General features: G+C 35.7%; 2 long non-coding RNA genes across 7 annotated transcripts; both read left to right on the plus strand.

The window, feature by feature from the left end:
* Window positions 1–1,716: 1,716 nt before the first annotated feature.
* On the plus strand, window positions 1,717–23,834 carry LOC146931835 (uncharacterized). Its single transcript, XR_015006835.1, has 3 exons — window positions 1,717–1,824; window positions 21,033–21,048; window positions 23,530–23,834. It is a non-coding gene; the product is annotated as an uncharacterized LOC146931835 (long non-coding RNA).
* On the plus strand, window positions 11,506–18,541 carry LOC146931836 (uncharacterized). Of its 6 annotated transcripts, XR_015006834.1 has the most exons (4): window positions 11,506–12,668; window positions 14,641–16,518; window positions 18,018–18,107; window positions 18,491–18,541. It is a non-coding gene; the product is annotated as an uncharacterized LOC146931836 (long non-coding RNA). The 6 variants fall into 6 exon arrangements; XR_015006833.1 differs by lacking the exon at window positions 18,491–18,541 and having other exon boundaries at window positions 18,018–18,273; XR_015006829.1 differs by lacking the exons at window positions 18,018–18,107; window positions 18,491–18,541 and having other exon boundaries at window positions 14,168–17,306.
* Window positions 23,835–25,558: the final 1,724 nt, after the last annotated feature.

Here is a 25,558-nt window from a genome sequence, read left to right on the forward strand (position 1 = left end):
AATGGAAAATATCCACTGTTTCGTTACTCTCAATGACATAAATTATAAGTTTCCTTCATGTTACTTGATCAAGAGGGCATAACTCTCACACCATTGGTCCATTTTAGAATTGCTTTCATGGGGCTTTATTAATTTTGGTCCATGTGTCGAGTGTTAATAATTGTTGGATTTAGCACTTGTTTGAAGATGGTAAAGGACACAGAAAATCGAGAAATACATTTAGGTTTTGTTTGCGAGTTTGGTGGAAAAAGAAATGTAGAGTTTTGGAGAAAAAAATGAAGGAGCAAATGAAAGAAATAGGAGGGGAGGATCTTGTGGGGTTTGTTTTTCTTCATAATACAAAATCCTCTTCATTTATGGGAATTCAAAAATTGTATTAGAGGAGGGTTTTAGAAAAGTTTATATAAATTCTTTAAATTTAATCTATTTCGTTATAATATTTTTAAAATAAAATATATATATATTAATCAAAAGCATTTTTTTATCAAGAAGAAATCACAAAACAAAAACTACAATCTTAAGCGAGCAACTCTAAGAGCATCAGCAAGAAGGGAGTGATGCAATTGAGGAGGGAAACAAAATCCAAGACTTCAATCCGAAGAAGTAGCACTATGCCGCACACTCGATTATGGAGCTGGACAATCTGACTAATCAAATGAGCATAAGAATGATGAGGTTGGAAATAGAGTGTAAATGGATATCCATGGACGTGGATAGTATGACATTTTTGTATGTCCTGTTAGGTAAATATGATATTTGTGTCCTCTCATATCCGTGCATATATCTTTTAGGCGAGTAATCCATGAATTTTTTAGGTATCTAAGAGTATACATAGATATACATGGATAGCAGTTTTTTTTTAAATAAATAAATTAATTAAATTTGTTAAAAAATATATAATTACCTAAAATTTAACAAGGAGAGACTTCATCACATTCATTTTCTTCTTTTTTACCAAAATATGATACCACAGAAATAAGTAATACCACAAAAATCAGAGAAATTCAACAGCCAATCACCATTATTGTTTCTTATAAGACCTCCAAAATCCGGTCTTCAGGGATTAGAAATAGAACTATTGTCAACATTAACTTTAAGACTATTACTTTTCCCACCCTATGTCTTTCCTCGCGCGCCCTATTTTTTTCCAAAATTACCCTCGGAGCTTTCCGGAATGGTGTTTTTCCAGAATATTTTTATTTTAAGCTTTCTATTGCTGTGGAATTGGTTGCTAACCCTTCAATCATCTTCATGATGAACCAACATCAGGCCTTGATGTAACAGCCCGATTTTTCGCTAGATTTATTTTATTTATTTATTTATGTGTGTTATATGTGCTCGTATGTGATTATTTGCCTCTGTGTGTATTCTTGGTTGGGAATTGTAGAATTCGGTGTTAGAAGGGTATTTTAGCCATTTTGGACTTAGGGGCATTTTGGTCATTTTGAGAGTATGGGTAATTTTGTAATTTTTGCTGGAGGTTATTTTTAGTGCTTAGTGAGAGTTATTATTTTACCAAGTTACTAGAGGGTGTAGTAATTATTTTATTTACCGTTAAGGGACCGTTAGTGTTGTGTTTTCCCGTTAAGTGAGTAGTAACATTTTTAAGGTTAAAATAGAAATGGGTTAGGCCCATTAAGGTTTGAGAGATAAGCACAATAAGTGAGCCTATATAAACTAATGTTAGTAGAGGAATAGGGTTCTTTCACCAACATTTTTCATTTGAGAAGAGAATAGATAGAGGCTAGAGGGAAGAACAAGAACAAAGGTTAGAGGCAAGAGGGGATTCATCATCTAGGAGCTAAATTGAAGCTTGGGTTTGAAGTTGAGAAAAACACAAGAAGGGGGGTTGAATTGTGTTTTGAAAAATTCTTCGTTTCTCTAAATAACTGAATACACTGATCAGAAGCTAAGTGAGACAGCTTCTGAAGTGATGATCAGAATCTAAATGCAGCGGAATAAAACAGAGAGAGAGAAGAAGAACGACACAAAGCAATTATACTGGTTCCTTCCACAATCCGGAAGTAGTCCAGTCCCCCTTGCACTTCCAAGGAGATTTCACTATGAGTAATATCTGATTACAAATGCTCAAGCACACAAGCAAGAGACTTCCTTTGCTCAAGAACACAATCAAGAGACTTCCTGCTCAAGCACAACTGCAAGAGACTTCCTAACTAAACAAAATTACACAGAAAATTGTTTAAGGTTGAACACTTGATATACAATCAGAGGTGCTCACAATACAAATCAGATACAGACTCAATGGACTTAAGAATTTCTAAGATATGACTTTGAGACACAGAAATTCTAAGTGAATGCAGAACAATTTCAGCAGAGGTTTGGTACTTGTGAAAATCTTGTGAGTCTTTCGTTCAGCGTTCTTGCATTACAAATTCTCTAGGTCTTCACTCCTTTATATAGAGGTGTGAAAGAGACGTTGTGAAATTGCCAGCACACCAAAGAGTCGTTGTTGAAGCTTGATCTTTCACCAATGATCTTTTGCCTGATTTGGTTGTTGTCCTATGAAGAACAAATTTGAAATCCATTCCTTATCCAAAGGAACATCTATGCAGGCGAGACCGTATTCTGGAGCTGTTTTCTTGTCTTGAAGTGCAGACACAAAACAGAGTAGTGGAGAACGTGGTTGTACAATTCGTACAAAGTACAATGTCAACGCTTTCGTCCAAATTGCAAACACATGCCTTCAAACACCTTTGAAATGACCGTTGCAAACTCCACTAATCCTTTGTTTGTGTTTTCGAATCCAATAGACAGCTTTTGCATTGATAATTCTTCAATTCTTGATTCTTTGCAAATCCAGTTGATATTCAGCTTCTGGTGAAATGGCTTCTGATGAAGCAGCTTCTGATGATGCAGCTTCTGATGAGATGACTTCTGTAGCTTCTGATGATGCAGCTTCTGATGATGTGACTTCTGGACCTCTTGTCTTCAGGAGCACTATTCTTCAGGAGCAGCTTACTTCAGGAGCGCTATTTCTTCAGGAGCAGCTTGACTTCAGGAGCGCTTTTTCTTCAGGAGCAAGTTGCCTTCAGGAGCGTCCAAGCTTCAAAATTTTGTTGTTTCCATAGCTCTTTATTTGCTCATTCAGAACCAATGATGATGTAACTTTATAATTATGGTCCTGTACACTTGAACAAATATTAGCTAATCCAATTTACAATTTTTAATACCTTGTTATCATCAAAACTCTTTAAGGTTTATTGTTAAACATATTTTGTTCCAACAATCTCCCCCTTTTTGATGATGACAAACAAAAGTATTTAAAATTGATCAATTGTTGTTAATCTAATTAACAAGTTGACTTTGGGGTTCTGAGGTTTGTAAGCTCAGAATCTGAGGTTTGTAAGCTCAAACTCCCCCTGAGTCTGACAGTCTTTAAGGTGAGGTTTGTAAGCTCCCCCTAAGTTCTATCCAGGTTAATTAAATTCATTTTGCGCAATAATTATTATCAGAGCTTAAAAGCAAAATTGAATCATTGAAAGAATTTACTTATAGATAAGAAGAATGGTTCAATTAGCTTTACTTGAATTTTGATACTCCTTCGTTCATTAAGCTTATACCAATAAGGTAAAAAGATAGAAGTTTTTCAAAAATTTCAAATGCCATTAATGGGGCTCAGAGCCTTTAAATACTTGTCACATATACTCCCCCTTTTGTCATTATCAAAAAAAATAAAATAAATCTAAGCACAAAAGACAAAAAGATATGAGAAAAACTCAAACGTGAGAGAGTATACTAAGCAATGAACTAAATAAATCAGAGCAAAAATCATGTATATTCAATTGTCAGAAGCAGCTAAACAGTCAGAATCAGTAAGCATTCAGAGGCAAAGAGAATTAAAACAGAATGGTTTCAGAAGCAAGGACTAGGAATTCAAAACAAACAACAAACAAAAAGAAAAACACAAGGGTGTGCAACTAAGTGTTGGTTTGATGTTGTTTCTTCATCTCCTCCATTTCTTCAATCTTCTTCTGCAACAGTTCTTCAAGCTGTTGTTGCCTCTGGAGAAGAGCCTGTTCCCTTTCCTTAGCTTCTTGCTGCTGCTGTGCCATCTGTTTCTTCAGAAGCTTACACAACCTTGCTTCTCTGGTCAAGTAATCCGTTTCTAAGAAGAAAGGCTGGTTTGCCAGGAGCAGTGTAGAACTTCTTACTCTGAGACTCTGATTCAGATGCTCCATTAACTTCCTGACAGAAGCTTCCTTGCTTCTGATGCACTTAGCCCTTAAGCTTTCAATTAGCTCAGTTGCCCGGTTCTGAAGTGATGCCCAGGAGTCTTCATATGCACTTGTGAGATCAATTGTCCTTCGTTGATCCACAAGATTAAGCAATTGACTAAGGATTGTCAGAAGCTCAGAATTGATATATCCAGATTCCAGGATGTTTGTGGGTGGATGTTCAAGGATTTCAAGATCAGAATCACTGATTTCTAAGTCTTGAATAGGGTTAGGAACTGGAATGGTAAGGTGTGTTTGTGTGTTAGAAGATGAGGGCTGGTCAGAATCAATGTGTGTGGTGGAGGTTGAGGCTTGAACATTGACTAGAGAGATGTCAACATCCATGGGAGTTGGTTCAGGAGAGTGTTCAGGTAAAGGTTGAAATTCAGTTTCAGATGGTGGTTGTTGTGGTGAAGTTGATGTTTGAGTGTTGAGTTGGGGGTCAATGGTAGCTGTTGGTGATTGTGGGGGTGTTGTGGGTTTTTGTGGTTCAGGTGTTTGTTGATGGGGGTTTTCTGAAACAACGTTTTCAGAAGCAGCTGCTTCTGGAGTTGCTTCAGAGGCTTTTTCTGAGGTGGATTTGTCTATGGGTAACTCACCTGAGTAATGGAGAGCAAGATTGTCTAAGACAGAAGTGTCTTCTATTGGTTCAGGTACAGATGTTGAAGAAGGTGAAATGGGGATAGAGGTGACTGGAATCTGAATTACCTGATCTGCAGGGCCAGCTTCAGAAGTGATCTCTTGTGGATCAGCAACTTGAGGAACTACTTCTGAAGTTCCCTCTTCTGGAGCATTTTCAAACATGAGCATCATACCGTCTTCCTCATTGTCTTTAGTGGGCTTACCAGCAATGGCTCTTACTTCAGCCAATTTATCTTTGTAGAACCTATCACAATCTTCCAATCCCAAGGCCTTGAGCTTTTCATCTCTTTGATGAGTGTATTGTGCTTTTAGATCCTTTTTGTCTGCAATAAGTTCAGAAGCACGTTCATCTGCCATCCTTTTCCTTATTGGAGTCATCTCAACCATAGGACTCACAAGTTGAAGGGGAGCCTTCTTCTTCTTCAGCTTGGGATCAGCCTCTTCTTTTTCCATTTCTTCAAGAGCTTCCTCCAGCTGCTCTTGAGTGATTACCAAGTCTGCCTTACCTTTTCTTCTCTTCTGAGGAATAGAAGCAGCACCAATCTTCTGCATCTTTCCTTTATCCTTGATAGAAACAGGTTTAGCTTCAGACTTAGCAGCTTTAGCAATAGCAGCTTCAGACTCAGTACTGGTTCTGGCCTTCTTTCCTTTAGTAGGAGCAGCATCAGATTCAGAACTAGTTCTGGCCCTTTTCCCTTTAGGTGCATCAGAAACAGCAGCTTCTGACACAGCAACTGCTTTGGCCTTCTTGCCTTTTCCTTTAGCAAGAGCAGCTTCCTCCTGAGACCTCGCATCTTCCTCCAAGACGTACTCAGCTACTAATCTAGCTAAGTGTTCAGGATTACTTTCCTTAACTATGGAAGGAAAGTCTCTGATAATCTCAGATTCTTCTGTGGTCAACTCCAACCATTTCTCATCTTTAGGAGCTTCTTTGAAGAACTTCATAGAGTGTAAGCTCCTGCTACTGATAGTCCTTTCAGCAGTAGAGACTTTGAAACATTTATCAGAAGCACTCCTTGTCCTTTTTAAGAACTCCAGCACCCTTCCTTGATGAAAGATTTCAGACAGCAATCTTCCATAGGGTACTTGTTTTCTTTCTCTTGTAATGCTTTCGTTTATGGCCCAGCAGAGATGATCCATTACATATCTTGGGAAGTTTATCTTTTCCAAAATAGCCATGAAGTAAATTGCTAGCTTCTGTTGATTGTTGGGTTGGTCAGATCCTCCTGCTCTTTGAAAGAAGCAATCATTACTGAACTTCACCAACATCCTGTTGTGAATCTCCATTTCAGAAGGCTTTGCATCCTTCTTCCCACCCAAAAGAGTGTTGTAGTAACCTTGTAGCAGGACATCTTCCTTCCTGACTATTTCTTGGAATCTTCCCTCTGCATGCCTTCTACAAGCTTTAGCTATAACTTCCTCAGTGATGGTTATAGGAATGCCCATCACTTCAGACCTTATTTCTAAGCTGTCAAATGATGTAGGATTCATATCCATGACCATTTTCCCTTTCTTTGACCCAGCTTGTTTGCTTACAACTTTTGCAGGCTTTTCATTGTACACTTCAGCTTTTAACCAAAAGTCCTTGACCAAATTCACATATGTTGGCCCATTTAGCATTCTGAAATACTCAGACAGCTCCTGTGTTTCTATTAAACCTTCCATGTTTACTTCGTACTTCTTGAGTGAAGTAAAATCCACTGGTGACTCTATTTGGACTATCAAGGATTCCCATGGAATATCCATAGTCTTTTCTTTGTAGATGGACTCAGATTCTGATACGCTTTGCTTGTTTGAAGTAGATTCTGAAACTTTTGAGCTTGATGATGCCATTTGATGATTGACGAAGATTTGAAGAAGATGAAGATTTTTAGGGTTCTAAGGTTGAGAGAATGCGCTTACTTCGCAAACGGTTTGAGAGCAAATGTGTTTGTTGTGAGTGAGTAGTGTGTGAATTGACAAAGTGTTAAAAGTAAAACGATTGTAATTCAAAAGAGACAAACAAACATAACATTAATGACAAAATTGGGGGCGCGTGAAAAGTACTTTCAAAGCTTTTAAATCATCATTGCCCTTTTAGTTATACACCAACACATACAGGCCACGTAAGAAGTTCACAGAGTAACAACCAAGTTAGTGGGCCAGAAGTTACTTTAACAAGTAACTCCCAACGTTTCCACTAATTCAACTATTCAGAAGCAACAAATCCAGCTTCTGGACTTCAGATGCTGATGTCATCATCAGAAGCGAGTTTTCCTCAGAACCTCAATAAAGAGCTCCTGATGGACTACCGCTTCTGAACTAACTTCAGAACCTAAAATCCTATTCAGGAGCAAGCAAACATTTAATCAGACACGAAGTGCATGTTCAAATTTTTCTTTATAAAATCAAATCTTTCAACAGTTAAAGGCTTAGTAAATATATCAGCCCATTGATTTTCAGTATCAATGAATTGTATATCTAAAATTCCTTTTTGAACATAATCTCTGATAAAGTGGTGTTTGATTTCAATGTGCTTAGCTCTTGAATGCAAAATTGGATTTTTAGACAAACAAATAGCAGCAGTATTATCACAATAAATGGGAATACTGTCAGCAGTTATCTGATAATCTTCCAACTGATGTTTCATCCAAAGTAGTTGTGTACAACAACTTGCAGCTGAAATGTATTCTGCTTCTGCTGTAGACATAGCAATAGTTGTTTGTCTTTTGCTAGCCCAGGATATAAGATTATCACCCAGAAATTGACAATTGCCACTGGTTGATTTTCTTTCAATCCTATCACCAGCATAATCAGCATCACAGAATCCAATTAGCTTATAATCTAAGGATTTCCTATAAAGGAGTCCAAGATTAGTTGTTCCCTTCAAATACCTGAAGATTCTCTTGACAGCAGTCATATGAGATTCTCTAGGATCTGATTGGAATCTTGCACACAAGCATACACTGAATAAAATATCTGGCCTAGATGCAGTGAGGTATAACAAAGAACCAATCATACCTCTATACAGCTTCTGATCTACTTTAGCTCCTTCATCTTCTTTGCTCAGGTTGCACGTAGGATGCATTGGAGTGTTCATCACTTTACAATATTCAAGTTTGAACTTCTTCAGAAGCTCCTTTGTGTACTATGATTGATGAACATAGACTCCATCTTTGCATTGATTGATTTGAATGCCAAGGAAGAACTTCAGCTCTCCCATCATGCTCATTTCAAATTCATCCTGCATTAACTCAGAAAATTCCTTGCAAAGAGATGCATTAGTAGAACCAAATATTATATCATCAACATATATTTGCACAACAAGAATATCTTTCCCAAGGGTCCTTCTGAAGAGTGTAGTGTCAACCTGTCCTCTCTTAAAATCATTTTTGATTAAGAAATTACTTAGTCTATCATACCAAGCTCTGGGAGCTTGTTTCAAGCCATATAGTGATTTCTTCAATTTAAAAACATGGTCAGGATATTTAATATCCTCAAATCCAGGAGGTTGCTTAACATACACTTCTTCTTCTATGACACCATTGAGAAATGCACTCTTGACATCCATCTGATATAATATTATGCCATGATTAACTGCATAGGAAAGAAGTAACCTGATTGCTTCCAATCTTGCAACTGGAGCAAACGTTTCAGTGTAATCAATGCCTTCTTGTTGACTATACCCTTGTGCAACAAGTCTGGCTTTGTTTCTTGTTACTTCACCTTGCTCATTCAGCTTGTTTCTGAATACCCATTTTGTTCCAATAATGTTCTTGTGCTGAGGTTTGGGTACCAGATCCCACACATCATTTCTTTGAAATTGATTCAACTCTTCTTGCATAGCTAGGATCCATCCATCATCTGAGAGTGCTTCATCAACTGTTGTAGGTTCAATCATTGAGATTAGTCCAATCATTGACTCTTCTTGTCTGAAATGTGATCTTGTTCTTCTTGGACTATCTTTGTTTCCAATGATTAGCTCCTCAGGATGTGAAGACTTGTGTTTGAATGTGTTTCTGGGAGGATCTTCTTGATGTGAGCCATCTTGTGCTTCATCAGAAGCAGTTTCATCTTGCGCTTCTGATGTGGGTTCAGCTTCTGGACTATCTTCAGACTCAGCTATCTGATCAGGTTCTGGAGTAGCTTCAGGAACCTGTATCTCTGCAAAACTTTCACCCTGCTTTGAAGTTTTATCTTCAAGCTCCTTGTCATCAAATTTAACGTGCATAGATTCTTCAACACAGAGTGTTTCTGAATTATACACTCTGTATGCCTTTGACCTTTCAGAGTAACCTAAAAAGATTCCTCTTTGGGCCTTGGCATCAAATTTCTTTAGGTAGAGCTTGTTGTTCAGAATGTAACAAGTACATCCAAATTGATGAAAGTAAGAGATATTGGGTTTTCTTCCTTTAAAGAGTTCATATGCTGTTTTCTCCAAAATAGGTCTAATATAGATCCTGTTTTGAACATAGCATGCTGTATTCACTGCTTCTGCCCAAAAATGTTTTGGTAAATTGTTTTCATGAATCATGGTTCTGGCCATTTCTTGTAAAGTTCTATTCTTTCTCTCTACAACTCCATTTTGTTGTGGTGTTCTAGGAGAAGAGAATTCATGGAAAATTCCATGTTTTTCACAAAAAGCTTCAAATGGCTCATTTTCAAATTCTCCACCATGATCACTTCTGACTTTCAAAATTTTTGATTCTTTTTCAGATTGAATTTGAGTGCAGAAGCTACTGAATACATCACACGCAACATCTTTACTCTTTATGAATTTCACCCAAGTCCATCTGCTGTAATCATCAACAATGACTAATCCATATCTACTTCCATATAAGGATGCAGTACTCACTGGTCCAAATAAATCAATATGGAGTAATTCTAAAGGTCTTGAGGTTGAGACAATGTCTTTGGTTTTAAAAGATGATTTCACAATTTTCCCTCTCTGACATGCACCACAAAGTGCATCTGAATGATAGTCAATGTCTGGTAGCCCTTTCACAAGTTGTAACTTACTAAGCTTAGAGATTAACCTCCAGTTAGCATGTCCCAACCTTCTGTGCCACATCCATTTCTTATCATTCACTGATAGTAGGCAAATCACCTTCTGATCAGCCAGTTCAGAAAAATTGATTTTATAGACATTGTCAACTCTCTTTCCCTTGAACACAATGGATTTGTCTTTCTTGTTGATTACTGTACAGTTGGGTTTTTCAAAAAGCACATCATAACCATTATCACAAAATTGACTTATGCTCAAAAGGTTATGTTCAAGACCATCTACCAACCATACATTATTAATTGAGGTAGAGGAATTACCAATAGTTCCTGTACCTATGATCCTGCCTGACTGGTTGCCTCCAAATTTCACATTTCCTCCCTCTTTCATTGTTAGGCTGAGGAACATGGACTTGTCTCCTGTCATGTGTCTTGAGCAACCGCTGTCTAGGTACCATGATCTTTGCTTTGGCACTGCTCTTAGACATACCTGCATCATTGACATTTTTAGATTTAGGTACCCATTGTTCTATGGGTCCTGGAAGGTTAGTACTTAAGGCTTTACTCTTCACTTCTTGTACCTTGTGCTGTGAGTTGGGTTGCTTCTGATTAACCATCACCTTAGGTTTTGGTACTTCAGAAGCAGTAACTGTCTTCTTCTGAAACTTAGACTTCAGAACCCCAGATTTTGGTTTCACCAGACTCTGAGGAATAGGTTCTGATCTTTTCAGGATCCTAACCTTTGAAGTTTTGGAATCAGATTTGATCATAGCCTTTGACTTAGAGTTCTTTGGCTTTGAAGTAATCTTAGCCTTAGAACTAGAAGCTTCAGGTTCTGATTGAACAACAGTTTCCAACTCAGCCCCTTCTGGTACAAAGAATGTTTTCAGACCTTCCTTGATGCATTCACAACAAGACTTTAGATTGGTTTTCTCCAGTTTCACTTCTGGAAAACCAATTCCTCTGCCATTGTTCTTGTAAATGCTATAAATCATAGAAGCCACTCTGCTTCTGTCAATGCCAGATATAATAAAATCTTCAAGAGCAATTTCATGGTTACTTAAAGGTTTTTCATTACACTTTTCTTGTAGCTTCTGACATAAGAACTTGAGCTGATCTTCATATGTTTTACACATGAAGTCAAAGCCCCTAAGTCCTTGTTCAGAAGCTTTCAGATCCAATAAAGTTGATTTTTGCTGTTGTACCAAATCAGCATATTTTTCTTTTAAATCCTTCAACTCATTGGTTCTTACTTCAAAATGTGTAAGAAGTTCTTTAAGTGACTCAACAAGTTCATCTCTGGGAATTTTGGAATATACCTCATTTTCATCTTCTGAGTCTGAATCTGATCCAGCTTCTGAAGTTGCTGTTGCTACCAACCCAACAGCTACCTTTGCATCTTCATCAGCTTCCTCTTTATCAGATCCAGATTCACTACCCAAGTCATCCCAGGTTGCCATTAAACTCTGCTTAATCTGCTTCTTGAATTTGCTTGGTTTGAATGTAGACCTTTTTGACTTGTCCTTTGACTTTTCTCTTTGAAGATCAGGTGTAATATCCCCTCCATGAGATTTTTTTTAAAGTTAAGGGTAAAATGATAATTTTGCCATTTAGTATTATTTAAGTGGCAAAATCTATAATCTTCTCCATTCTTCTACACATACCAAAATATCTTCCCCTCTTTTCTCTCATTCCTTCCTCACGTTTCTCTATCTCTTTTTGAAAGAGCTTCCCCTCTTTTCTTTGCTCTCTCTCGCCATTCCTTCCTTCTTCATGTAACCTAACTTTTCCAAATTGAACCCACTCAAAATTATTCTAATCCAACATACAAATGAATCTAAAGAACCATGGCTCAATGGCAAGGCTTGAATTAAGTTTTGATTTTTCCTTCCTCCACTCTTTCCCTTAACCGAACCCCAAATTTTCCCTCCCTTAATTTCAAACTCTTTGCAAAATCATCTTTTGGTGCAAGTATATAAGTTATGTTGGTAGTGGATGCTTAAGTTTTTAGAAACAAGTAAAAGGAAGGCTGAACTAGACCATGGGTATAGGAGTCAGAAGCAAAGATTGGGTGAAGTAAGGGTTTAGCACTTTTGAAGGATTAAGATCTCAACTTGAAGGTGATTTATCTTTCAACCTTGAATTTGATATCGGAAATAGTTGTATTGTTGGAAATTAGTGATGAAATTGGACTGTTGTTGATGTATAATGAGCTGATGTTGCTGTTAAAATGTATTGTCATTGTTAAAAGCTATTATGTTTGGACTTTATGGTTCAAAATTCGTAAGAACATATTGTGGTATTTTAGCCGTATCTTTTGCTGTGTTTGGAATTTAATGATTATAGAATTTTTGGATTCCTCATTCAATTCCCTACAGTTTGGACCCAAACTTCGTATGATTCGGAATAGAAATGAATTCAGAAAATGCATTAGAAGTTGGACAATGTTGCTGGAAAAGCTGCAGAATAAGATTACGGGTTTTGGGACAGGGCTCCACTAAAACTGTAATAACTTTCTCTCTGTAACTCCGAATCAGGTGGCTCTTGTTACTATGGTTAGCTAACGAAATTGCCGTCGTTTTGGCGTCGGTTTCATGAATTTTGGTCAAGTATTGAATTCTGGAGGTGACTCTGAAGTAAGGGGTCTGATGCTAGAATTGTGCAGAATCTGTATTAGTATTCATGTGAGGAAGATTGTTGTTTGTGTTGCATCTTGAACACCTTGCAGCAAGCTTGAGCAAGAGAGCAGCAGCTAGGACTTTGTTAGTTTGTTGGAACTTGAAGCTTGAAATGGAAGCAAAGCATATCATAGTGAGTTCCCTTTAGTTTTATAACTTGGTAACCATAAATCCAAGCATATGTTTTATTATTTTAGTTGTTCAGATGTGGTATTTCTTTTAGATTGAGTAATTTATTTTATACGCATCTCATACGTGTCACTTTGAAGGTAGTAAGAACCATCATCGTTATTAAAGAATTATGATTCATAATATGCATACGAGATGTTTGTGAAATGTCTTATATGAGTATTAGTGTGTAGATTAGATGATTTGTTAGAGTTTATTAGTAATGATATTGTTACTTGTGTATTTGACATTGATAGTACGTGGATTTAAAGAAGTATATGGATGATTAGTAATAAAAAGAACATATAAAGTTATACGATATGTGTATAGATAATTTAAGAACTTGTTTGGAATTGGATTAAAATGGTGATTGATGGAATGTTTATGAATTATTAGAATAAGTTGGGATAATTATAGCATGACTATTATGCCATATGAATGGTACATTTGAAACATAATAAATATGAGATAGTAGAATGAGAATTTATGAATTAGATATCCTTATTAGTGTAACTTAAAATCTCTTTTATGTTAAGAGTATGTTTATGTTAGTATAAATGTTGGAGGGAAATTAACAACGAAATTGATGTATATATATACTTATAGAAATGATTTGAAAGAAAATTTGAAATGCAACCTATGAGTAATATGCTCACAGTGAATCATAGAAAATCACAGAAAATGGAAATGATGAGAAAAATTGAAATGAGTAACATGCTCATAGAAAAAGAAAGAAAGAAAGAAAGAAAGAAATGAGACTATTGAGAAAAACTCCGTTTGCTGCAACGAAGAGATAATGCAGCCTATGAGTAACAAGCTCATAGATATTTTATGAAATTTCCGTTCGCCACAACGAAGAGATAATGTGGTATATTTCCGTTCGCCACAACGAAGAGATAATGTGGTATATTCCGTTTGCTACAACGAAGAGATAATGTAGCCTATAACGTACGGGTCATAGTAACGAATATGAAAATTCCGTTTGCTACAACGAAGAGATAATGTAGCCTATGAGGTACGGCTCATAGTAACGAATGAAATGTATAATTAATGATATGAAATTTTAAGTCAAGAATTATTCAAATAATATTTGAAAGAGAACAAAAATAAAATTATGGAACCAAGGAAAAATTCTAAGGACCCTCCAACATGAATACTAACATAGCATACATATATCAACATAAAAGTTATGTTTAGAATGAGTTAGCCATGAAGAAATGTTTCATGGGTATTTTATCAATAGTTGGAAATGAGGAATGTTAGTTATGGAACTAGGGCTTAGTTAGCCGAAATTAGATATTATCGGAAAAGGTTCAGATACATACTCAGATAAGTATGTCAAAGTATAGGTTATATCAGAATACGACATATTGGATATATGATTGTGATTGATTTGTTTGTGGTGATTATGATTATATTTGATTTGTTATATGATTTTGTTATTGTTGCTGAAATGAATTTTAGAATTTGGTGCCGAGCGGAGCATTGCTTTCTCTGATGCTAGGGGGAGAAAGGACTCACTTTGTCCTTGCTATTGTTAATGGAATTCATGAGGTTCCATTCTATTATATGGATATTGCCAATAGTTTAGAGTATGGAATTGATTAACGTTAATATTGACGCATCTTGATGACATAGAAAATGACTGTAGACTAATGTCAAACTATATATATATGAAGTATATGATAGTAATTTTGAATCAGAAGTATTTATCTGATAAGATGTTTTATTTTTTTAAATTGTACAATTAGTATGAAAATAAAGATGTTATTTGGATATTCTGGCTGATAAAACAAGTTTTTTAAAACAGGATTTACATCTTGGAAATGTTAAAAATACAGAGGAAACTCTGTCGAATTTCAGTGAGCATTTATTTGAAATGAAATTCAAATTGGAAATTTTATTTATTTATTATAGTTGTCAAATTTGTTTAATAGGCTTGCCGGACTAGAATGATCTAGTTCGTGCGCCGGTCACGATGATTGTTTTTGGGTCGTGACAAAGTTGGTATCAGAGCTGGTCGATTCAGATCGTGCCTTGGGTCAATGGAATTCAATAAGATGTAGTGTGACTATTGGGTTCCAGATATTTATTCCAAATGTCATGTCTGGCTGAGCCTGATCAACTCAGACTAGTATATGACAGTTAGAACAAATGTCTGAGAGCTGAATATGACATTGGAGGAATGAAGTACGAGAAGAAGAAAAGTCTGGAAGCTTACAATGAATTTTGTTAAGGAAGTATTTAACGCCACCAGTGTCTGGTGATTTATGAAGATGAAATTTTTTCAAGAAGGGATATAAATTGTTATGGGTAAGACGGAGTAAGACGTAGTATAAGGAGTATGATGTAAGGTGTGAAGAAATAAATCAGAGTGACGCAGCGGAAGCGTGGTGGCTGGTACCTGTGCAGTTTAAATTAGTCAGTCAGAAAGAACCAGTTAGTAACAAATGTATGTTAGAACCTAAAGTCAAAAGTATAGAGGAATTATTGGTACTTATTAGCAAGTAAATCCCTAAATTTCGAGGACGAAATTTTCTTAAGGGGGGTAGAATGTAATATCCCCTCCATGAGATTTTTTTTAAAGTTAAGGGTAAAATGATAATTTTGCCATTTAGTATTATTTAAGTGGCAAAATCTATAATCTTCTCCATTCTTCTACACATACCAAAATATCTTCCCCTCTTTTCTCTCATTCCTTCCTCACGTTTCTCTATCTCTTTTTGAAAGAGCTTCCCCTCTTTTCTTTGCTCTCTCTCGCCATTCCTTCCTTCTTCATGTAACCTAACTTTTCCAAATTGAACCCACTCAAAATTATTCTAATCCAACATACAAATGAATCTAAAGAACCATGGCTCAATGGCAAGGCTTGAATTAAGTTTTGATTTTTCCTTCCTCCACTCTTTCCCTTAACCGAACCCCAAATTTTCCCTCCCTTAATTTCAAACTCTTTGCAAAATCATCTTTTGGTGCAAGTATATAAGTTATGTTGGTAGTGGATGCTTAAGTTTTTAGAAACAAGTAAAAGGAAGGCTGAACTAGACCATGGGTATAGGAGTCAGAAGCAAAGATTGGGTGAAGTAAGGGTTTAGCACTTTTGAAGGATTAAGATCTCAACTTGAAGGTGATTTATCTTTCAACCTTGAATTTGATATCGGAAATAGTTGTATTGTTGGAAATTAGTGATGAAATTGGACTGTTGTTGATGTATAATGAGCTGATGTTGCTGTTAAAATGTATTGTCATTGTTAAAAGCTATTATGTTTGAACTTTATGGTTCAAAATTCGTAAGAACATATTGTGGTATTTTAGCCGTATCTTTTGCTGTGTTTGGAATTTAATGATTATAGAATTTTTGGATTCCTCATTCAATTCCCTACAGTTTGGACCCAAACTTCGTATGATTCGGAATAGAAATGAATTCAGAAAATGCATTAGAAGTTGGACAATGTTGCTGGAAAAGCTGCAGAATAAGATTACGGGTTTTGGGACAGGGCTCCACTAAAACTGTAATAACTTTCTCTCTGTAACTCCGAATCAGGTGGCTCTTGTTACTATGGTTAGCTAACGAAATTGCCGTCGTTTTGGCGTCGGTTTCATGAATTTTGGTCAAGTATTGAATTCTGGAGGTGACTCTGAAGTAAGGGGTCTGATGCTAGAATTGTGCAGAATCTGTATTAGTATTCATGTGAGGAAGATTGTTGTTTGTGTTGCATCTTGAACACCTTGCAGCAAGCTTGAGCAAGAGAGCAGCAGCTAGGACTTTGTTAGTTTGTTGGAACTTGAAGCTTGAAATGGAAGCAAAGCATATCATAGTGAGTTCCCTTTAGTTTTATAACTTGGTAACCATAAATCCAAGCATATGTTTTATTATTTTAGTTGTTCAGATGTGGTATTTCTTTTAGATTGAGTAATTTATTTTATACGCATCTCATACGTGTCACTTTGAAGGTAGTAAGAACCATCATCGTTATTAAAGAATTATGATTCATAATATGCATACGAGATGTTTGTGAAATGTCTTATATGAGTATTAGTGTGTAGATTAGATGATTTGTTAGAGTTTATTAGTAATGATATTGTTACTTGTGTATTTGACATTGATAGTACGTGGATTTAAAGAAGTATATGGATGATTAGTAATAAAAAGAACATATAAAGTTATACGATATGTGTATAGATAATTTAAGAACTTGTTTGGAATTGGATTAAAATGGTGATTGATGGAATGTTTATGAATTATTAGAATAAGTTGGGATAATTATAGCATGACTATTATGCCATATGAATGGTACATTTGAAACATAATAAATATGAGATAGTAGAATGAGAATTTATGAATTAGATATCCTTATTAGTGTAACTTAAAATCTCTTTTATGTTAAGAGTATGTTTATGTTAGTATAAATGTTGGAGGGAAATTAACAACGAAATTGATGTATATATATACTTATAGAAATGATTTGAAAGAAAATTTGAAATGCAACCTATGAGTAATATGCTCACAGTGAATCATAGAAAATCACAGAAAATGGAAATGATGAGAAAAATTGAAATGAGTAACATGCTCATAGAAAAAGAAAGAAAGAAAGAAAGAAAGAAATGAGACTATTGAGAAAAACTCCGTTTGCTGCAACGAAGAGATAATGCAGCCTATGAGTAACAAGCTCATAGATATTTTATGAAATTTCCGTTCGCCACAACGAAGAGATAATGTGGTATATTTCCGTTCGCCACAACGAAGAGATAATGTGGTATATTCCGTTTGCTACAACGAAGAGATAATGTAGCCTATAACGTACGGGTCATAGTAACGAATATGAAAATTCCGTTTGCTACAACGAAGAGATAATGTAGCCTATGAGGTACGGCTCATAGTAACGAATGAAATGTATAATTAATGATATGAAATTTTAAGTCAAGAATTATTCAAATAATATTTGAAAGAGAACAAAAATAAAATTATGGAACCAAGGAAAAATTCTAAGGACCCTCCAACATGAATACTAACATAGCATACATATATCAACATAAAAGTTATGTTTAGAATGAGTTAGCCATGAAGAAATGTTTCATGGGTATTTTATCAATAGTTGGAAATGAGGAATGTTAGTTATGGAACTAGGGCTTAGTTAGCCGAAATTAGATATTATCGGAAAAGGTTCAGATACATACTCAGATAAGTATGTCAAAGTATAGGTTATATCAGAATACGACATATTGGATATATGATTGTGATTGATTTGTTTGTGGTGATTATGATTATATTTGATTTGTTATATGATTTTGTTATTGTTGCTGAAATGAATTTTAGAATTTGGTGCCGAGCGGAGCATTGCTTTCTCTGATGCTAGGGGGAGAAAGGACTCACTTTGTCCTTGCTATTGTTAATGGAATTCATGAGGTTCCATTCTATTATATGGATATTGCCAATAGTTTAGAGTATGGAATTGATTAACGTTAATATTGACGCATCTTGATGACATAGAAAATGACTGTAGACTAATGTCAAACTATATATATATGAAGTATATGATAGTAATTTTGAATCAGAAGTATTTATCTGATAAGATGTTTTATTTTTTTAAATTGTACAATTAGTATGAAAATAAAGATGTTATTTGGATATTCTGGCTGATAAAACAAGTTTTTTAAAACAGGATTTACATCTTGGAAATGTTAAAAATACAGAGGAAACTCTGTCGAATTTCAGTGAGCATTTATTTGAAATGAAATTCAAATTGGAAATTTTATTTATTTATTATAGTTGTCAAATTTGTTTAATAGGCTTGCCGGACTAGAATGATCTAGTTCGTGCGCCGGTCACGATGATTGTTTTTGGGTCGTGACATCAGGGCATTCAGCAATGAAGTGACCTGGCTTCTTACAGTTGAAGCATCCCTTCTGATCTTCTTTCCTTGAGCTTCTGGAGTTACCCCTTCTGAAGAGAAACTTTCTGTTCTTCTTGGCCAGATATTGAAGTCTGTTTGAGAGCATGGCCATTTCTGCAGCATCTGGTTCAGAATCTGAACTTGACTGTTCTTCCTCTTCAGATTCAACCACTTTGAGAGCTTTTGATGACTTGCCTTTGGATGGAAGAGCTATTGATTTACTCTTCTTAGTAGACTCATGTTCATTAAGACTTAACTCATGAACTTTGAGAGAACTAACAAGATCTTCGACACTTAAAGTGTTTAAATCTTTAGCTTCCTCAATGGCAGTCACCTTCGGTCTCCATCTGGCAGGTAAGCTTCTGAGAATCTTGCTTACATGATCAGAAGCAACATAGCTCTTCTTTAGAATCTGTAGACCAGAAACTAAGGTTTGAAACCTTGAGTACATCTCCTCAATAGTTTCATCATCCTTCATTTTGAATAACTCATACTGATGTACAAGCAGGAGAGCCTTTGCTTCTTTGACCTTCTTGCTCCCTTCATAATTTGAACAGAGAGAAGCAAACATAGCTTTAGCAGTGGATTTGTCACTCATCTTCATGTATTCTGCTTTGGGTATGGCAGTGACAAGAGCTCCTCTGATAATATGATGCTTCTTGTAAAGTTTCCTCAGTTCTGGAGTATGTTTCTTTCTATCCACAGCAGCTCCTTCTTCATCAAGGACTAAACCACCAACGCCGTCTTCCAGAATATCCCACAATTCTTCATCTAGGCTCATGATGTAACTGTAAAAATTGGTCTTCCACCAAGAGAACTCTTCAGCATCTCCATTGAACTTTGGAACTTTTCCAACACTGGTTTTCTTACTATCACTATAATCATGTGAGACATTTTTATAGCTAGTATCACCATCAGGAGGAGGAGTAGTCATGTTTTTCTCAGATCTTTGACTGTTGCACGGTTAAGTGATACACAACAGACCAAGGCTCTAGATACCAATTGAAGTTGAGAAAAACACAAGAAGGGGGGTTGAATTGTGTTTTGAAAAATTCTTCGTTTCTCTAAATAACTGAATACACTGATCAGAAGCTAAGTGAGACAGCTTCTGAAGTGATGATCAGAATCTAAATGCAGCGGAATAAAACAGAGAGAGAGAAGAAGAACGACACAAAGCAATTATACTGGTTCCTTCCACAATCCGGAAGTAGTCCAGTCCCCCTTGCACTTCCAAGGAGATTTCACTATGAGTAATATCTGATTACAAATGCTCAAGCACACAAGCAAGAGACTTCCTTTGCTCAAGAACACAATCAAGAGACTTCCTGCTCAAGCACAACTGCAAGAGACTTCCTAACTAAACAAAATTACACAGAAAATTGTTTAAGGTTGAACACTTGATATACAATCAGAGGTGCTCACAATACAAATCAGATACAGACTCAATGGACTTAAGAATTTCTAAGATATGACTTTGAGACACAGAAATTCTAAGTGAATGCAGAACAATTTCAGCAGAGGTTTGGTACTTGTGAAAATCTTGTGAGTCTTTCGTTCAGCGTTCTTGCATTACAAATTCTCTAGGTCTTCACTCCTTTATATAGAGGTGTGAAAGAGACGTTGTGAAATTGCCAGCACACCAAAGAGTCGTTGTTGAAGCTTGATCTTTCACCAATGATCTTTTGCCTGATTTGGTTGTTGTCCTATGAAGAACAAATTTGAAATCCATTCCTTATCCAAAGGAACATCTATGCAGGCGAGACCGTATTCTGGAGCTGTTTTCTTGTCTTGAAGTGCAGACACAAAACAGAGTAGTGGAGAACGTGGTTGTACAATTCGTACAAAGTACAATGTCAACGCTTTCGTCCAAATTGCAAACACATGCCTTCAAACACCTTTGAAATGACCGTTGCAAACTCCACTAATCCTTTGTTTGTGTTTTCGAATCCAATAGACAGCTTTTGCATTGATAATTCTTCAATTCTTGATTCTTTGCAAATCCAGTTGATATTCAGCTTCTGGTGAAATGGCTTCTGATGAAGCAGCTTCTGATGATGCAGCTTCTGATGAGATGACTTCTGTAGCTTCTGATGATGCAGCTTCTGATGATGTGACTTCTGGACCTCTTGTCTTCAGGAGCACTATTCTTCAGGAGCAGCTTACTTCAGGAGCGCTATTTCTTCAGGAGCAGCTTGACTTCAGGAGCGCTTTTTCTTCAGGAGCAAGTTGCCTTCAGGAGCGTCCAAGCTTCAAAATTTTGTTGTTTCCATAGCTCTTTATTTGCTCATTCAGAACCAATGATGATGTAACTTTATAATTATGGTCCTGTACACTTGAACAAATATTAGCTAATCCAATTTACAATTTTTAATACCTTGTTATCATCAAAACTCTTTAAGGTTTATTGTTAAACATATTTTGTTCCAACAGGGTTAGAGATTCTTGGTGCTAGAGGTAAGAGGGTTATGTTTCAACCATAATTCCTAACTTTTCATTTCTACCCATTTTGTGAAATTGATGAATTGAACCTAATTGATTGCAAATTCGTGTTCATGTTTTGATGCAATGTTTGAGTATGTAATTTGAATGTTAATTGAGTTGTTGATCATGAAATTACATGCTTAAATTGTGGTTATATGTGTGCTTTGCATTTTTGTCCAAAAATGATGATATGAGGTGTTGTTGTGATGAATTATTGATGAATTCATGATGGTTAGTTGTTGTTGTTGTTGAGAGATGTTGTTGTTGATGATTAAAACCTTGGGTAATCATAATTGTGGAGTTTGCTATGACTTTGTGTTGTTTTTGAAGTTTTGATGAAAAATGGGTCAAATGATGATTTTTGTTAAGAGAATGTTTTGGGGCAAATTTTATATGATTTTGAGTGTCTTTTCATGTTTAGAAATGTTTAGACAAACCTTGAGATCAAATTTGGGCATTGGGAAGTCAAAATTGGAGTTTTGGGGTGAAAATGAGGTTTTTCCCGAGAGCTAACTGTCACAACTCGCAATGGCGAGTGATTTACTCGCAGTTGCGAGCTGCACAGTGGCAGCATCCCCTGTTTCACGTTCTCGCGTCTTTTTCGCACGTTTCTGTTTTGAATTGGCTTTCGGTGTAAACATGAAAGTTGTAGATAATTTTATTAGCTTTCCAGAGGCTTTGGTTTGACTTAAAAATTATTTTTGGTTTTTGAGTTATGATGAAAATACTCCAAGGTGGTCTTGGTGAAATTTTACAAAAATTCCGCATAACTACTCTTAAGTCGACCCAAACCTTATGGATTGGTTCCAAACTTCAAACTTATGTTTTATGAGTTCAATTAAGGTGTTTAGTAGTATTTAAACTATGATGTGAGAGATTTAACTTGTTTTGCTTAGAAAATGGAAAATTTCTTGAAAAGTGTTTCGGTGAGACGAACTTTGTGATTTTTATGAATTCATCGTATTTGGCCGATGAAATGCTTATGTAACCTCTACTGCACGTATATGTGACTTGTGAGAATACATGGCATAGGCAATTAAGCTCGTTTACTTGGTTTTGGCTTAGATGCTCAATTATTTTCAATGTTGTGATTTTTGGAGACGAACTTGGTAGAAAATGATTTTTGAGAGCCAATTGCTTATGAACCCTTTATGAATAGATTAATATGATTATGAGATGAGGTATGAATGGTTGTTGAGTGATGAATATGATGTTTGTGATCATATGTTGTAATTGTTCCTCTATTTGGATTGTAAGAAATTATGTAGAAATGTGACAATTATATGTTGATTTATGTGGAGATGATTAATGATGTATGTATATGTTAAGTGGTGGTGAATTGTTGTCGATGCATATATACTAATTGAAGGGTGATGAACATGTTTATGTTATGTTATTTGTTGAACATGTCAAATGTTGATTGTTGGTGGTGTATATATGTGACCACTATATGTTGCTTGAATTATGGATGTTGTTGGTGATTGTACATATGTTAAGTGGCGGTGAATTGTTGTTGATTGCATATGTATAAGTATTGGTGACGTTGAGGTGATTATTGTTTGTGTGAACATATGCATTGAGTCGAGTCATATGTTCATGCATTCATGACTGATGGTGGTGGATTTTATATCCAATTGAGGTGATTACGATGTTTTTGTTGCATCGAAGGTGACGACCTTGAGGTGATTTGGTACCACATGCATCTAGAAGAGTCTAGAGCATTATATGCATTTGAATAATTGATGAGTTGTGTCATAATTGAATATATGACTTGGTGAATTTGTGGATTGGTGAAATTTGGTGAATGTTGTGATTGTGTGGATTGGTGTATATGTACATTGGTGGATTTTGTTGATGGTTGTGAATAATTGAATTATGCTCTAATTGCATGTCTTATTTGTTGTGCTTATAAACTTGGTGAATCTATTTGATGATAATTAATTTGATAATAATGATGAAGTGAAAGTTGTATATGTATATGCATATGATGTGGTGATTTCCTTGATGATGATGATTACTTGCTTATGACTTTGAAATGATAAATTGTACTTTTGAATTAAGTATGCTAAGTGGAGAATAAGGTGAGTAATCCTTCTATTGATTGATAATTGATGAACTTATGTCGATGATTTGTTTAGAAATTGGATATACTTGCTATGCCATGTTAATAATGTGATAGCTTGAAATGTAAGTGATGGGGGATAATAATCATGTGATGCTAGTGTTCTAGGAGGGATGGTTATGTATATGTGATACGTGTATGATACACTTGTTGATACGAACTTTGAATGATATAAGTGTTGTGAATACTTGTGAATACATGTATGATTTGTTGTCCTTCGTTCTTGAATATATCTTTCATTTCCAATGTTCTTGTTTAATCTTATATGGATTATGATGATGTAATGCTAACCCTCAGTGGTTTACCACCTACCTTTCCGTATGGACGGGTAGATGGAGTGCAGGATGCTTAGACTTGTGTTGATGTTGCCAAGGAGCGGAGTTCCTCTTTTTATGTGCAGTGTCTAGATTAGGGCTCTGATCTAGGATAGTTCTTGCACGCTGGATTTCTATCTGATTATGTAGTTTTGGTGTTGAGACATTATTATGTTGAGATTTGATATATTATTGTATCTGAGATTGGAGGATGTTATTTTGTGTCCTTATTCTGAGATTTGTAGTTGTTATGGATTATATATGTGTTCCGCTGCTATGTGATGTAACATGATCTTTATGCATGTATGTTTTAATTTGGAAGACGTAGCATCTATTTCTAGAATATATTTGTATATTCGCGTGTTTTACCGCTTAATAGAAGTAGAGTGTTACACTTGATGCTAGAGCCGCTGTTATTGTGATGTGAACTGTGAGAAACACAATAGACAAGGGAGAACTGTTGTGTGCACAATTCACCAACCAAGCATTGATATTTTTTAAGCTTTTGATGAGGCAAGTTAATTTGGAATTTGAAATCTTTACAGTTCATGACTCATGATTCTAATGCCTTGAAGTGAGTATTGAAACTTTACTTTTCTCATTCATCACAAGAGTTCTGGATATGTCAGCTTCATACTTTGAGCATTGTTATGTAGAGAAATAAGTACTCCAACACCAGGTTCCAAGGATTTATTCTTCCCAACAAAATATCCCAACCATTTTTTATGCAATTCAAAGCTTGTTTCTGGAAAAAAATATTGGTCATACTAGAGAAATCCTCCATATAATCACATTCCGTATTATAAAATCTGAATTGTTTTAACGCATTCCGGATTATGTAATCTGGAAACATCATTTTTCACCCTATTTGTTGACTTTCAACGGGGTGATTTACATATTTCGGATTATATAATCTAGAATGTGTAAAAACATCCGGATTATGTAATCCGAATCCATCCATTGAAAATTGAAATCAACAAATTCCTTCATATGGATTAACCAAGAAAATAGGAACGAGACTTCCACTTCGATTAATACCAATAATCAATCTTCTAGTGGAGCAAAAGCTAGGTCGGAAGCTAGTGTGAGCACCTCAAGTTATGTTCCAGCTAACAAACAACAAAAACCTAAGAGTGTTGAATCTACTCAAGCACCAACTAGTAAACCATCAGATTCTTTAGTACCACCAGTAAGTTCCTCTGGTACATCAACACTAAAGAGTAGCAACAGTTTGGAAGATCTTACAAAGCCTTTGTTAGAGAATGGAAAACATGGGTATTTGATTTGAGGAAGAAGACGGGGAAGAAATTGGAAGAGAAAAGGCGTCATATTGAAGAAAAGAGTAGACCTTTTTCATATCGATTTTGTTCGGATTTTAAGATCTGAAAAGCCCTAACAGGGATATTTTTGGAATTTTTGCAGGGCGCATGAGAAGACAGTAGGGTGGGAAAAGTAATAGTCTAACTTTAATGAAATTATCCAAAGGAGGAATCCATTTACCTTTCTAATGGGCTTGTAAGTTGCATTCTTGGAAAGGTGCAACACCCAATTTAAATGAAGAGAATCAATATGATTAAGACAAACTCAATTTACCCAATCATTTCCATTAAAAATTATGATTTCGGGTCTTCCATAAGAAGATATCATCGTTAGAACCAAGAGCATGATGTTTGAACCACCAAGTTAAATCTTGAGAATTGAGCCACTTCTTCAAAGTTCACTAAAATTAATGGTGATATCTTCTGGACGTGGAGCAAGAATGATTACCTATGGTTAAAATGGGGTGCATCTAGTAGCCCATATTAGCTTGTGCCTCTGAAGCACATATATACATTAAATGTGTTTTGGTGTCCGACATCCGTACGAAACTCGTAAGATATGTGTCACACAAGTGTTCTAAATTTTTTTTTTGCTTCAACACACTTTTACTCTTCTCAAACACTTGTAATGGACTTAAGATAAGTAATAATATTCAATGAAGCATTGAAACAGAAGAGATACATAAGAGAACGTCATTGTGTTTGACGACGTCAATATTATTGTTACT

The sequence above is a fragment of the Medicago sativa genome, chromosome 4, assembly GCF_051527215.1.
Source record: "Medicago sativa cultivar Bolivia chromosome 4, Bolivia_mono, whole genome shotgun sequence".
Classification (NCBI taxonomy): Eukaryota; Viridiplantae; Streptophyta; class Magnoliopsida; order Fabales; family Fabaceae; genus Medicago; species Medicago sativa.